The 16,824-nt window shown below is 36.6% G+C and overlaps 1 protein-coding gene and 2 long non-coding RNA genes across 19 annotated transcripts in view; 2 read left to right on the forward strand and 1 right to left on the reverse strand.

Annotated features, from left to right (window-relative positions):
- LOC147843266 (uncharacterized) overlaps positions 1-16,824 on the forward strand; it is a 424,811-nt gene that overhangs the window by 56,895 nt on the left and 351,092 nt on the right. The gene's annotated exons all lie outside the window — the stretch shown is intronic.
- The window catches only part of pacsin3 (protein kinase C and casein kinase substrate in neurons 3), an 81,651-nt gene that overhangs the window by 7,408 nt on the left and 57,419 nt on the right, over positions 1-16,824 (forward strand). For 5 of the 17 annotated variants that reach the window (XR_015494637.1, XR_015494635.1, XR_015494636.1 and 2 more), the window contains 1 exon segment: positions 5,179-5,246. The exons of 4 other annotated variants lie outside the window; for them this stretch is intronic. The gene's annotated coding sequence lies outside the window, so the exon portion shown is untranslated. 17 annotated transcript variants of the gene reach the window in all.
- Positions 9,861-11,844, reverse strand: LOC147843269 (uncharacterized). Its single transcript, XR_015496428.1, has 4 exons — positions 11,716-11,844; positions 10,981-11,038; positions 10,800-10,863; positions 9,861-10,680 (listed from the first exon to the last, which is right to left on the reverse strand). It is a non-coding gene; the product is annotated as an uncharacterized LOC147843269 (long non-coding RNA).

Here is a 16,824-nt window from a genome sequence, read left to right on the forward strand (position 1 = left end):
CACTACTTCTGACAGTTCATTCCTGCTACTCTGGACATGTGCCATGTGCTGTAACAGTGGGCCTTTACACTTTTGCTAGTGCTTCCAAATCCGTTATATTTCACAGCCAGTTTATTTCCACTCTAGGCATATCACAGAATGCAAAGCAACAATCCAGTCCTGCTTGGAGAATTTGAATATACGAGAACTAAATGGGCTGGCAAAGGCGAGTGGAGCCTTGTTTAGTTCTGCAGGAGTGTTTGTTGGCGGGGGGAGGGTCTGACGAGGTGAGCGGTCATGTGATCGGGGTCTAATTAGAGCAGCATGTCTGAACCTGACAGCATGCAGGAATGTGCAATATGTCATGAGTGATGTCACATTCCAGACTGGGCTTCTTTTTGAAAAGGGAACCTGTGTAATCTACGGATCGCAATTAGTGGCACTGTGATGTTTTCCACACATGCAGGAAATTGTGAAATGTAAAAAAAGATTAGTTGACTTTACTCCTAAAAAAACAAAAAACAAAAAAAAAATAAAATAAATAAACCTGTTGTCTTAATTAAGTAAATTAACTATGTGCATAATTATAAAAATGAAGTTAGTCAACTTAACAATTAGGGCTCTATTTTAATGATCTAGGCACAAATTTTAAAGCACTTGGTGCCAAAGTATTAAGGCTGTGTCTGAATCCACTTTTGCTATTTTAAGGATGGAAAAATACGCTCTGCGCCCCAGCGCATGGTCTAATAGGGTTATGCTTGTTCCCTTAATTTATGGATGTGTTTTGAGCATAATGTGCATTAAACCAATCAGAGATTCATCTCACATTCCCTTTAAGAGTCAGTTGTGTCAGTTCACTAGCGAGAAAACTGCTAAACAGACCATCTGCAGCACAAGGATAAAGAACGAGCCTCCTCCATTCAGCATTTTACTTTCTCTTTACTTTGCTTTCACATTTTATTTTATTCCTTTACCTTTGTGGTTAAGGAAACGTTTTGTAGGCACTCCACTGAAGACATCCAGTTTCCTACATATTTAGTTTCATTTGTTAAGCACAGAGATTTGTTTTAAAACTGTAAATTCACTTCTAATTTCCAGCAAATGAATAAATGAACAATAATAATGAAGTGTGCTCAAAAAACTGAGTTCTAGAAAATGAGATGTAGAAAATAATAATTTTTGTAACATTTGAATTCATTTTTTTTTTCATAAGTAAATATATTTATGTATTGCTGTACATCATCGCCATCAATGTGCTTTAACACACCTCCATTTAGACCAGCACCCCATGAGTCCACAAAATGGTGCAAATGGATTTGCTATTTAAACAACGTGGCTCAAAAAGGTTAAAATGAGGGCTGGTCTGAAAATATCAACAAATCGTGCCAAACACGTCTTGCGCCTTATTGTGCAGGTGTATGATAGGGCCCTTAAAGTTACAATGGGTTTACTCGCTTTTTTTAAGAGTAAATCAACTTGTCACTTTTCCGTAAATAGGTTTACTCTCTTTTTAATAAACTAATCGCTTTTTAGAGTACAGTATATCAATAAAATCACAATCAAAAGTGCATTATTAAAAGAATATCAGTAATATTGGAGGATAAACTGCTACATACTATGCAATATTAAACCATCATGGGCTGTATCCGAAATCGCCTACTACACAGTAGGTACTGCATTTGAATTTGAATGTGCTGCGTGGCAATTAGAAAAGTACATTCTATACAGTATGAATGTGAGTAGTATGAATGGATCTCCGACGCTATACATCCGTCATTTTGTCATCACGTGACCTACCCGCAATCTGTTGCATCGCTTCACTCCTATTTATGAATTCTCTTGCGGGGCATCATGGGATAGCATAGCGTGCATCCGATGCACACTTCAGAATCAAGCCGGAAGTAGTAGATCATCCAGGTACTTCTCGTACACTGATTCTGAATTCTATGAGTTCAGACAAAACTACTCAGCTCGCATGCTGATTTTAGTGTTGTGTATAGAATGGAAATATCGGATTTTGGATGCAACCATGCTTTATTTCGATCTGTTTTATAATTTTAGAAATCGGATTTATAATACATCATCAGATTTATACAGTTTTGACTGATTATGAACTCGCATTGTACTGTGCTAAGCAGTTTAGAGAAGTTTTGCCGAAAGTTTGGAAATGACAGCTGTGAGGCCTCTTATGTAAACATCTGCATGTATGTTTGATAGTCAGTTTTTTTCCGCCAGCAACATTTGAATTTGTCACAGACAACAACATTCGAGCTGTGCAGCAAATGTAGATGGCCATCGCGTCACTTCCTTACAAAAATAACTCACACTGACTGCGAAGACTTGGAATATTCATTCATTCATTCATTCATTCATTTTCTTTTCGGCTTAGTCCCTTAATTAATCTGGGGTCGCCAAAGCGGAATGAACCGCCGATTTATCCAGCACATGGTTTTATGCAGTGGTTACCCTTCCAGCTGCAACCCATCACTGGGAAACACACAAAGACTTGCACACACTCACATACACAACAGGCAATTTAACTTATTCAATTCACCTGTTGCACATGCCTTTGGAGTGTGGTGGAAACCGGAGCACCCGGAGGAAACCCATGCAAACACGGGAATAACATGCAAACTCCACACAGAAATGCCAACGGACCCAATCAGGGCTCGAACAAGCGATCTTCTTGCCTCGAGGTGACTGTTACCCAGGGCGCCACAGTGCTGCCACTTGGAATATTCATATTTTTTAAACACACTGCACTTGTAGTTGTATCTGTCTGCTAGATTCTGTGTATTATATTGAAATATGCTTGGCTTTAATTCTAGGAGCTGGGTTAGAGGCTAGTAAATGTATTCATAGTATTAAAAAAAGTAAAATAACATTTTTACTTTAGAAAAACTCAGCCCAAAAATGGCAAATATTCCCCAATATGTCATTTAATCAAGATGATAAAATTGCTGATGCCATTCACCTCACCTTATAAATGCCAAAGCTTTCTCTTTTAAAAGCTTAAAAAAATAAAGTGTTAATGTGTGACGAGTCGGGAGTGAGAATATGTTTTGATTTACTCAAGGATACAGACTGAAATCTGGTGAAAAATAATGTTTCAGTTACAGGTGTTTATACTAATGTTTAGATTCTTGTTGATTATTGATATTTAACATGTAATCATGCCACATCAGCTGTCCATAAAATTCGCATTAACCCCGGGACATTTCTTAGGTGTTGTGTACTGTTCAAATTGACCACCCGTTTGTTATGTTTGTGGCGTTTTTTGCCCCATTAACTTCCATTATAATGATATTTTTTGATTGCAAAACCATGACACCATATAATCATACATTGTTGATTGTTTGTGGTTTTCCCTGTTGGGAAGAGGTAAAATTTGACTGTTGATCATCAGTTTGTCAGCATTAACCCTTTAGATAAAATAGAAAAGTTTCTGGCTTTTATATGGAGTTCTATGGAGTAACACATCAGATTACTGTGCGTGTTTGCATAAATACACTATTTTCTGAGAGCTGAGGGGCTTGTTTTGATTTTCTCAGACATATCAAGGTACAGTAAGTGCGCAATGTTCTCTCCTAAACTCTCTCACATGCACACAAACACAATATACTTCATATAGAAGACAGAAACTAAGCTTTTTTTGCATTGCAACGGATGATCAACAGTAAAAATGACACATTGTACCTCTTTCCAACAGAGAAAACCAACAATAAAGTATGCATGATTAAATAGTGTCATGGCTTTGCAATCAAAAATGTCATTATAATGGAAGTCAATGACTGTTTACATCAGGGGTCACCAATCCTGGTCCTGGAGGGTCGGTGTCCCTGCAGGGTTTAGCTCCAACTTGCTTCAACACACCTGCCTGGATGTTTCAAGTATACCTAGTAAGACCTTGATTAGCTTGTTCAGGTGTGTTTGATTAGGGTTGGAGCTAAAATCTGCAGGACACCGGCCCTCCAGGAACAAGTTTGGTGACCCCTGGTTTACATGGACACCAGTAATCGAATTATTTGGTTAAATCTAATTAAGAGAATAATAAGACTAAGGTGTTTGCTTGAGTTGCTTTTTGAATGTTACTTTCATGATCCTGTTTTATTGGATTAACGTCATTGCGTCTCCGCGATATCCGCATTTCCTCCAGAGTTTCATGTAATTTCGGGTGTTTCATTTGTTAATTTGTCGAGTTTAACTGCAGTTTGGCACTTTCACTTTCATTCACGAACATTTCATGCACGCCCTCCGTGACAAATGAGATATTGGATGCAACTATAAACTGCTGGAAGAGTTAAGTTTAAATGGAAGTTCATACCGCATGGTGAATGGAAGAAAACCTCCGCATTTCATGATGCAGGTGTCTGTGGTCTGCACTGATTGTGTAAGTGCAGGTGAGTGTCAAACAGCCACTGTGTGTGTGTGTGTGTGTGTGTGTGTGTGTGTGTGTGTGTGTGTGTGTAAAAAAAAAATTGCAAAAAGTTCTACATGACGGTAATAATTCGATTAAGGTGTCTACATGGCTGTACTGCACTTCAATGATGCGACTAATATCGGCATACTCCACACGTCTTAATTCGATGTCTCTTTAGTTAAATTATGACCTTAATCTGATTAAATTAATCAAAAATCGCCGTTTACATGGTAGACTCTTAATCAGAGTATTGTCTTAATTGCATTAAATTCCAATTATTGGTGTTCATGCAAACATAGTCAGTGGGACAAAAACAGCCACCAACATAATGAAAGGGTAGTAATTTGCCTACAGTGTATTGTTGAAAAATATCCAAGCATTTTCTCCAAAATATGTGTCAAAAATAAGATTTATTACCAAAAATCATTCCATTTGGTGAAACACAGAGATGGTTGTGGCCTAATTTAAGAGTGGATGAAAACATCCCTAACAGCACACAAGGGTTAAATAAGGTGTTGTCCTGCGCCTGGGTCAGGTTTGAGGCCAGTAGCACATAACAGAGGTGTTTTCCAGTGTCCTCATGATTGCCTCTTCAGGTCTTCTATGTGTGGCATTTCACTCTCCACCTTGAAATGTGCCACCTTTGAGTGCCTGGGATTATATTAACCTTCTTCTTTCTTTACCCTACTGCCATTTAAGAGAGTCTCTCAGCTGCTTGCGTCTTTTCTGGCTTACTAAAACCTGAAAATAAATAGCCTAACATCTCCTTCCTCTCACAGGGCCGCCAAAGAGGCCACATCGTTGGGCAAAGTACCACTAATTTCTAACATTCTTCTTTGCTAAGTTGGTAAGTTCCTTGTTTTAAACTTATTATCTGTGTGGTTTTCCAAATGTTTCTCTGCAGTTCTATGTCTGTGTTTGAATTATTGCTCATGTCTTAGTTGTCAACTTCCCGGTTTTGTAAAGCTAACATCTAAGCATTTATCAGTATGCTGTGTTTCCATACACCTATTTTTATGCTCATTTTTGGATATGCGCATAAATCGGTTGATGGAAACCCCAAGATGTGCATACGTTTTTTTTTTTTTTAAATGCGCATAAGACACAAATGTGCATAACTGAGTAGGATAAATGTTTTATTTGATAAAAAAAGATGCAAATAAACTATGATGTAAAGTCATACTTGTGAAAAAGTGGAACTTTTACTGAACAAATTCCATTATGCGCATTAAAAAAAGTCATGTGATTTTGTTATAAGACATCATGTGATGATGGAAAATATGTGTGCATGGACAAACCAGCAGGCTGAGCACACTGTAAAACATCTTAACTGTTGTTTTGGCCATTTTAAAATGCCAGTATTATTGTTATTATATTATTAATTACCTCCAGAATAGTCAAGAGCGTCTGTGCTCCGCATCTCACGCCTTCAAACGCCTCCACGTGTTCATTACATGTCAGGATTCGTCTTCTGAGGCGTAAGTAATTTATTAAATAAAGAAAAAATTCAATAAAAAAGAAATTTTCCTACTACAGCAAATTCTATTTTTACTTTTGCTATTTGGCACTAGTTAAACAAGAAGTGACAATTATATACCGTATTTATTAACATACCATTCCGTTTTTGACACTGATAAAGATATCCGAAATCAATGATTTATTTTAATTATTTAACCTGATATGTTACTGTTCCCACATATTTCTTAAAATAAGATATACTGTGTTAAATGTGGGGAAATTTTTTATTATTATTTTTTTTTAACTCGGACATTTAAAAGAACATATTTTAGAGCAGTGTTCACAATTACTGTGATATATCCAATGATTTATCCAATGTTATCATACTGTCAGATAGGGCTGGGCGATAAACCGATTTTATCGATTAACTTAAGTGTGAAGTTTACATTGATTTGTTTGAATGAAAATCCTTTTTACCCCAATATGTGACGCTCTTCTCTGGGCTCCTGTAGTTCCCTGCGCAAACAACACAGAAACGACATGTCAGCGAGCGAGCGACATATACAGCCTGTCGGAAGTGTGATATGCACATCAAAGATGTGAATCTGTATAATAATTATTCATATTTTTACAGTACTTTGACAGTTAGGGTTGGGGTAGACAATAAAAAAATACAATTTATTGGATAATTTATTAGATAGCATAAATAAGACTTTGTTCAACTACTGTTTTTATGTTACTGTGACAGTTGGGTTTAGGGTTGGGGTGGGGGTAGACGTCAATAAAATACAGTTAATGGGAAATGATTTCAGACTGCTACTAATTGCTTCTCAGATGGAGAAAATAATTGTATAAGTGTTTCCAAGCATATCATTAATTTTTGTAGCTGTTTTTAAAGCAAAGAGCATAGAATCAGGCGACACTCTAGTGCAATATGGGAAACAGCCACTAGATGGCCATTTTGGAATGAAAACTTGAATAGAACAAAAGCATATTATAAGTCTGTAAAATAAACTATTGAAAGTGCTGATGATTGTGATAGGAAGTGTTCTGTTGTCATCTTTCTGGTTGTTTCTCAGCTTTAATGCACTTTTTAAATAAATAAATGAATAAATAAAAAACAAAGCAGCTGCTTGCCATCGCAACAGCAAAAAGATCCAATGGACAGCCGATCGCTTTTACTCCAAAATGACGGAATCCAGGGCTGTTGCTGGGCGCTGCTGTTGCAATGGAACATTCTATTGAGTGTTGCCTCTTGGTCATTCTAAGCTCTTTGGTTAAAGTGATATGAACTGTGTATTTTTTGTAAAACAATCTTCGTTGTTATGGACGTTCTTTATTAAAATAATGTTTCTCATAACATAGTTTTATTTATACTAGAAGGCTGGTGTAGTACTTGTATTTATTTTTTTAGATTAGCTAGCACTGTACTATTAAAGTTTTTTTCCTAACGAAATAAAAATGAATATTTAAATGCCTAAAATATCAATCATTTATTATTTGATAGTTTAAGTGTTTGATTTACCATTTGGGTAGTTGTTTTGAGAGTTTGATTTATTATTTGATCTTTTTAGGCATGTGAATATTAATTTTAATTTTGTAAGGAAAACATTACTACTGCATGTTCCAATGCACGACTCTGGCTAAATACTGTGTGATTAATCAGCATGGCTGAAATATAGGTCACTAATTCTCTTCACAATTTCAGACTATTCAGATTGCATGGTTTTCCTCTTGAGAACAAGCTGGCCTTGCTGTTTATATTGTCTGTCTGTGTGGCATTTGGTTTTCCTACCCATGCTGTTTGCTGGTAAGGAGTAAAGATCCTCTAGGAAAGAATGCCCTTGTTGGAGAGAGTATGCTTGGATTAATGGGTGTTTTTTTTTTTTTTTTGCAGTTGAAATATTGTAGACGCTCTGTTGTCTTGTATACATTAATCAGATTAATGACTGTGAGTTTCCAGCAGGGCTTATGAGAGCTTCAACCCCTCCTTCCCATGGCCTCATTCTGCTCAGACGGAAGCTTTTGTTTTCAATCATGGGTCTGTGGTAGCAGGTTCTTCAGTATTTGTCTTTTATTTTCTGGCCCACAAGCCAAAGGTTTTCTGCTTGTGTGTCACTGGCGGACATGCATTTATGCAGCTTGCGAAGGTATGTGACATGGAGATCTGTGTGTGAGAGTCATACAAACAAATGCCACATGCCGCAAGTTGTGTTTTAAAGCCACATCTAGCAACTGGAGTAAATGGCCTTCTGATCGATTCCAAATGTGCTGCCATACTCTACCAAACTCCTTAGAGGTTGTGCTACAGAGCACTGGCAATGTCAGTTTTGTTTTTAATGCCACCTTAAACACCTTTTTTTATATCTCATCGCTCACATCCTCCAATGAGGCACAAAAGGAGGGGCTTTACAAAATATTAATGCTACTTTTCCTATAAAATGACAGTAAGGCTGCATTTACATGAGTGTGTTTTTGTTTTAAAACTATTTATTTTTAAACAGTAAGCATGGCTGCCATTTTTAGAATGAAAAAATAAAAAAATAAAAAAACGTTCTCCATCCACGCTATAAAGGCTACAAAAAATGTGACCGTTCACACTCTGAGCATACGCAAATTTGCCACAGTGTGTAGTGCCCCATTCACATGGGATGTTGCCATTAGCACTCAATGGAGGGCATGTCTGAAGATTCACACTGAAACAATTTGTGAACACATACACATACACATACAAACACATACACTTAGTGGCCACTTTATTAGGTACACCTTTCTAGTACTGGGTTGGACCCCATTTTGCCTTCAGAACTGATTTAATTCTTACTAGTACTGGCAATATTCCTTATAGATTTTGGTCCATATTGACATGTTAGCTTCAGTTGCTGCAGATTTGTCGGCTGCACATCCATGATGAGAATCTCCTATTCCACCACATCTCAAAGATGCTCTATTAGATTGAGATCTGGTGACTGTGGAGGCCATTTGAGTACAGTGAAATCCTTTTGATGTTCAAGAAACCAGTCTGAGATGATTTGCGCTTTATAAAATGGCACGTTATCCTGCTGGAAGTAGCCATCAGAAGATGGGACACTGTGTTCATAAAGGGATGTACATGGTCAGCAACAATATTCAAGTTGGCCGTGGCAATGCTGAGCAACAAAACTTTTTCATTCATTCATTTTCGTTTCGGCTTAGTCTCTTCATTAATCTGGGATCACCACAGCGGAATGAACCGCCAACTTATCCAGCATATGTTTTACGCAGCAGATGCCCTTCAAGCTGCAACCCATCACTGGGGACGCTTACCAAACATAAAAAAACCTGTAACGTACAACAGTACGTCTATTACAAAAAAAGAACAGGTATGTCTTTGGTCTTTAAAAAAATATATGGATCTCTTGTATATTTACCTTCATTTATCTTTTTAGCAATCAGTAGATAAAAAGAAACATGAAAAGAGCATTCAATTTTCTCTTAAAGGGCACCTATGGTAAAAAATCTACTTTTCAAGCTGTTTGGACAGATCTGTGTGTTGGTATAGTGTATAGACCGTCATACTGGGGTGATATGAACACACCCAGTCCTTTTTTTTTCAATTTAACTACAAAAAAAGGGTCGGCCAATTGGAGCTGTTTTCAAATCGATCGCACCATTAAGTAGGTGTGCGATTTTTTTTTTTTTTTTTTTTTTTTTCTTTTTTTTTTTTTTCGCTAGGATCAGCAATCATCGTCAAATGGGATTAAGAGTATGTTTCACACACTCAAAAAAATGATATGTTGGCGTTAATTAACTTTTTTTTGTCCACTGGTTCCACGTAACCGAGTTAAGTTACCTTTAAGAAAGAATATTAATTTTAGTGAACTTAAGTTAGTTACATAAAGGTAATGTAATGTTGTTTAGTTCAATCAATGTAACATTTGTAATTTAGCTTTAATCAATGTAGTTATTTAAGTTCAATTATTCTAAAATTGATATTGTTATGTTTAACCAAATAAAAAAACAGTTTCCGTTTCATTGAGTTTATTCAATAGCATTTTTACAGATTTACACATTTTCCAGCAATAAAATGATTATCAAAATCCAAATACTGTCTTTATCTGTATCTTCACTTATTACAATAAGTTAAAATATTAATACTATTAAAATAATAGTAATACAAGTGTGAAATAAATTGAAAACAATAAATGATTTAAAAAATATGCTTACAAAAACATCATAAAATACACTTTTCATAATAATACTTTTCATATATTACAAAAACATTCAAAAATAATATTCTGCCTTCAAATGATTTATCAAAAATATACTTAGAAAAATTAAGTCTTCTTTTGTAAACTATACTGTACCTTCTTTACACTGAAAAAGCAGATAACACTTCAGTTGTTCAAAGAAAGATTAACATTTTAAAGCAAAGTAACACAATCAGCACTAAACCATAAATTAGACCAACCATCACAGAACATGCAATAGCTACACACATTCATCTCTCTGACACTTGCACCATTTCTGCACATTTGCACCAGACACTTTCTTACAACCACTCCCTATATCTAAAAAACAAAAAAACAAAACATTGTGCATGAAGTCTGCTTCACACAGGTGTGTGGGCTTGACAAACTACATGTAGAAGCATTCTTAATTCTTAAAATTTTTTGTATAATTAGCACATCTTGGGTGTATCGCCTCTTCTTGTTGATTTGCTGAATGTGTCCTCAATTGTAAGTCACTTTAGACAAAAGAGTCTGCTAAATGTCAATGTAACTACTGTAGATTCATAAGGTGGTGTTGCACATCAAGGTTTGCGCTTCATCATGCCCAGCATCCTAAAAATGTCAGGTAAAAAAAAAAAATAAAACATTTACCAACAGTTCAAAGGTGAAAGGAGGAATTGGTTTAAGAGGAAAATACAAAATGTTTAAAAAAATAAAATAAAATAGCTTACCATGCACTCCCTCACTTAGGGGCTTTGAGGATGCATTCACACCTTTTTTTCCACTGGTGATGTTCTAAATGACATGAAATGACAATTAGTAATTTACTAAATAATTAGTAGTTAAAATTACTAGTAATTTTTACTGTACATCATTTTAATGTGTGTGTATAGGCATCTAAAGGCATAGTACCTGGATGATCCACAGTCTCCTTAGCCAGATATGGGACTTTAGAGGTTGAGCTGTAAACCTGTGAGAGAGAAAATAGATGTGAGTGAGCAAAGATTTAAAATAATAAAATATAATAATATAAATAGCAAACTACTAAACTTAAAAATTTAAACATGTTAGATGACCAAACAAATAAGCTTACATTAAATATGCCATCATGCTAGATGTCATCCTATTTAAGTGTCACATATGCTTGTCAAGATATTTTTTTTTAAGTTAACAGGCTTGAATACAATTAGATAATAAATAACAATGTGCCAACAACACATTTTAATTAATATTATGTAAGTTATCAAAACTGCCATTCAAACTCGACAAACTGCTTGACACTCATTTAAGACCATGAAGACCATGAAATAAAATAAAAAATCAAATCACTTTTATTGTCACATTATCAGCAGCACGTGTGCTATGATGAGTGAAAAGCTTAGACTATTCTAACATGACTATTCCTTACTACCAGCGTTTGTAACTTTATTTTGGGAGATTTAATATATACCAAGTATAAAATTTCACAGGAATGCAAAACAAACTATACATTTATCTGTCTATAATGTGGAAAAGACACAGGGAACATGGCAATTTCATAGCAATACTATACACAAACACAACATAGCATTACAAGAGAGTACATTTATGATTCAAATGTTGTCACAGCCTCAGTATAAATACATAAAAAGTAAAAAAAAATCTTACCTGTGTGTCCACATTGGGGAAAGCTTTGTGCACGTTCTCAATTTGTACTGTAATCTTCATCTTTTGATTCCCATAATATGGCGCCGAGCTGAGAGTGATCGTTGTGGTTTGAATCTTCTTACTTCCTGTGTTGTTTTGAAACTGCGCATGTGCAGATATTACTCCACCTATTGACCAAAATGCAGTGCTGCAGAAGCAACACAACTCCCTTTCATTCATGTTATATAAGCGAGCTGTTTAAATGTGAAAACTTACTTTTTCTAATTTTTCCAACACAACGCTTTTATTTTTAATACACAAACATAAGCGAATTGTTTAATTTAAACATAGTTACATTCTTTGGACCAACTAAAGCCATAATTCATTTTTTTGAGTGCATGTTTAAAGTGTTTTAAAACAGAGTATGTGTGTAATTAATTACAGCGTTTTACTTCAGCTTTACTTCATCAGCACAGCCACGTGTCAGAACAATTATAAAAGAAGACGCTTCAATCCCGGTTTGTGGAAGTTAAATCAAGTTTATTTTGTACATTAGCATAACATATCCACACAGTACTTGAGGTTAGCCTTAACTAAGCTAAGCGCGCTCTGTCTGTCTGCCTGCCTGCCTGCCTGTGTGTGTGTGTGTGTGTGTGTGTCATCTGCGGTGTGCGTGTGTATCTGTGTGTGTGTGTGTGTGTGTGACTCATCAATGCAACTTCACAATACTGATTAGTAAAGGTTAGTTCTCACTGTAGTATCTCACAAACGCTACGTGAGACCTTCTTCCTTTAAGTCTGTCTGTTGTCTGACGCAGCTGAGGGAGGAGGCATGTAGAAACAGTAAGCGGGAAAGACTCGTCTTAAAGGCGCAGTACGACAAAACCACCCCCTGCTGGAAATCAGTATAAAACAGCATCTTGTAAAAGGTATAGTGAAAAATCTGATGGGTATTTTGATCTGAAACTTTATATACACATTCTAGAGACGCAAAAGACTTATATTAAATCTGAAAAAAGGGGTAACCTAGGTGCCCTTTAATATCTTTATTTGTGTTTTTTGGAAATAAGCGCGCCGTTAAGGTAGTGGAGATCAATTATTAAAGAGATTCTCCACCCAAAAATGTAAGTTGTTATCATTTACTTGTACTCATTTCAATGAAACCTGTATGGCATTTTTTTTATTCATCTGCAGAATGTCAGGTACCAAACACAATTTTAAGACAGATTTTAGAAAACCAATTTTTCAATGTCTTTTATATTTAGCCGAAGAAATAAAAGTCATACGGGTTTGAAATGAAAAGAAATCCGAGTCAATCATGATAGATGTTTCCCCTCTGGGAGCAACATCCCTTCTATTAATTTAAACTTTTTTAGATTTTTATTTATTTAATGACTAACTACAATACTTTAATTTAGATTGATAGATTCTGGTCTTTTAATTTAATTAAAACTGGTCTTTTAAGCTAGTTGTGCGACTGCAGAAATGCTCTATTTTGTAATAATCTAACCTGACAGACTTTTACCCCTGATCTGGCAAAAACATCTAAACAAAGTCAACGACCTATGAAATGTAAACTTCCCCAAAAGCAACCCCCCCGACACTCTGTTAGTCTCTGCGCAACTTGTGCAACACATTGTTGGAGGCATTTCTACAAATGTAAGTTCGGCACATCTGTCTCCTCTTGGGGAAGGGAGTTGCCCGGTTAAAGCCGTTGCACTAGATTACAAATAACATGCATGATCAGCCATCTGCTGCTGTCTATTTTTTGACCGTGCTGACATTTTCAATACCATAAGCGTTTAAATCATTGCGGGTATGCCATGGATTGTAAATTGTAAACTGAAGCCTTTTCAATCCAATAACCCTGAGGATTTGGATGTGTTCTATAGCACAAGGAAATCAAGTAAGTCCCAACAGCTCAACAAAGCTGGGTAGATTTAGTCATGGTGGGTAATGTTAATTTAATCACGTTTTGAATTTCACAACGTTTTTGTCCTTTTATTCTCCAAAAGCTGGTTTGGTATTGTAGTTCTCAAGGTTTCTTTGTCAGCAACAGGAATCTGGTAATACGTTTGTGCCACGTTGTTTTGTTCAGTGTTTCAAAGGTCAGCAGGCAAGCATCAGTGTAGGATTTGCTTGTGTATGAAGGAATGTTCAGATCTCTAAATCTCAATATTATATTGCATAGCTTATACAGACATTTTATGCTTGACGTTTCAGAAAGAGACATTTTTGAACAAGGCAGAAAGGTGCATACGTCTGAAATCAAACAAAACATTCTGACAAATTAACACTGTAGGAAGAATCCAAGCCAAATATGCACTAGAAAATCATAGAACCGTGATTGTTTTGTCTGGGAAAGGTAATTAGCATCTAATGATGAACATTCTAGGGTTTACAGTAATTTACAGGGTAAAACACAGCTAAAGTTGTTCCAGGCTGGTCTTGACCACATTAGTCGCTATGCTAATTGAATTTAAATTACGAAAAAAAGAACCAAGATAGGATTTGAGTCCTACACATTATGCCAATTGCATGGTTTTAGTCCCGATTTTTGACTCACTGACAGGTTTTGAGAAATCGGCGACAAATGCCTAATATCCCGAGCAAATCGGTAATCGTTCACGTGAGTAACAATTACACAGTGTGAACTATCAAAGACTTGATCTGAGAGAATCGCCAATGAGTGTGCGACCCTTGTGAGATATTTGGCATGCCAAATATCTGGAGCTGTCTGTGATTTAAAATCATGCCGTTTGAAATGTGTTCTGATTAAAAATAACATCAGCAATCACCTACAGCCAATCGGAGAGCAGCATCCACTATAGGTATCTGGAGGTCAGCGGGAGGTTGGGTTGAGAAGTTAATCAGGCTTTTTTGGTCTATTTGTACTTTAGAAATGAAGGAAAAACTAGTGGAAATTTGGCAGAAGCATCGGTGTCTTTTTGACGTGTCACCTTAGCAATACCACAACCGGGGGGTAAAAGAAAAAAGTTTGAGAAAAATTGTAAATTCCCTTTAAAGCCTAGGTGAGCAAAACCTCACTAAAGGTTTCTTTCTCATTATGTATTTAATAGCAAAAGATATACCACATAACCTCGTGTTGCTTTCTGCATGTCTTTTGGTTGCAGTTTGTGGACCAAAACAATGTTGTCGGCAATTCCTCCTATTGTAAAGTCATCCAGTGTGAAATCCCTTGTCGCCGGTTCGTTCTACAGTGTACACACAGCACTGACAGAATATTACCCCAGTCTGAACTCATTAGGGGTGCAACAAGGCTTCTTATGGTTCGATTTTAGGGTCACTGCTATATGGTTTGGGATATGATTCAGTAAAAAAAAAAAAAAAAAAAGGACATGGTAAAATAGAAATAAAGATTGGGCTAATTGACATATTATTGGACACAATTGAATTTTACCAATCAGAAGCCATACTTAATTATTTTCCTAACTTTCATTCATCCGTTCAGGTCTTTTCGCACCTTGAGGCTCAAGGATTGAAATCTATTGCATGTAATTTTGTATATAAGTTGGTTCACCAGGTTTATGCTTCATTCTTCTTCATAACTTCTGGTTAGTGAACATTAATGCTCTCTGGTTTATGATGCACTGTAGCACTTTTTATGTAGTGAACGTTTACATTTTATGAGAGATTTCGAATTTTGCGTTAACCTTTAAAATGATTACCTGATCATATGGCGGTTCAAAGGTTGCTAGGTCACCATCTACCGTTTTCTCAGTACACCTGATTTCACGCTCACATCTGGATTTACTAACGATGAAATGAACGTGGGTGTGCGTTGGTCCACGCCAACTTCATGCCTGGCATTACTTGTGTGTGTTTGTTTTATTTCCATTAGCGACTCCTAGAGGCAATTATGTTAAAGTGCACACTACAAATTATCTTTGAGCCGTGCAATGGCAGCTCTATGGGACGGGATTATGCGCATGTCTAGCAGGTATATAAGGTTTCAATACCATGCAGTTGACCAGCCAAGTATTAAAGCGCAATTTGCAGCGGTCGGTGGTTTTCCCAATTTAATCGGAGCGATCGACTGCACGCACATTGCTATAAAGGTGCCATCTGAAGACTAATTTGCTTGCGCGAATCGGAAATATATTTGATGCTCAAATGTGCTTAACATAATACACACACATGTTGCCATGCGCTTTACGAGCTATACCACTCACGCTGCTGTTTGCCGCTCTCCTTAGTTATGTTGTCTCTGTCAATAAAACCTTGATGGGTGGGAATCACTCAACTAGCTCATTCCAACGAGGTGTGCTATTTGCACTTAGCCTAAATAGACACTACAAAGTTTCACACGTTTACATACGACCATTTATTTTTTTAATTCACTCACAGTGTGATTTTCAGACCCACTGCGTTAACCGCGTCAGCTAAACTCTCCCACTCTATTTTTGTTCTTTTGTTATTAATTCTGGCGGACGAACTTTTCAAGTAACACCCTTTTTCTCCGGTCTTCGAAAGGAGCACCTCCAATTCACATTCTGTTCAAAGTTTCTCTTTTTGCTTGCTTTTGCCATTACTTTTTCGTTTGGTTTTGCTAAAGTAGAGTCATTACCATATATATTAGGAGGAGGAGCCAGGTTGGGGTTTTGCGCTCGTGCACGTGTGCTCAGTTTTACGTTAAGTCAGATGTACAAAGAGAATATGCGTGGGATTTCGCGTGCGCAGTGTTTCATACGTCTGAATTTTTTACTGCGTACGCACATTCACAGCTTTGTGCGTATGCAATGTTTTAGTATGAATTCAACGCAAGTCTTCATACATGAGGCCCCTGATTGGTTGACAAACAAGTTGCGGATCTATTCCTTGGCAGTTCACAGGTACCTCATTGAGCCTTTTTCCCTTAGCACAGACATCTGTTTCTTACTTATTTTGCTGCTTGTGGATTAAACTTGGGCGCTTAAGTGACCGATCATTTTTTCTAAATAAAAGATCATTCAGACTCGGATAATAAATATGGAAATAATTAAAGATTTATTGTGCGGCCAGGTAACAGTTGATCCACGAACCGATACCGGTCCACAGCCTGGTGATGAACACTTTCAGTGGTACTTTTGACTAGGCCGGACACAGTTTGATAAACTGTTGTTCTGTGTTG

Source organism: Danio rerio, chromosome 7 (assembly GCF_052040795.2).
Source record: "Danio rerio strain M-AB ecotype USA chromosome 7, GRCz13ab, whole genome shotgun sequence".
NCBI classification, from domain to species: domain Eukaryota; kingdom Metazoa; phylum Chordata; class Actinopteri; order Cypriniformes; family Danionidae; genus Danio; species Danio rerio.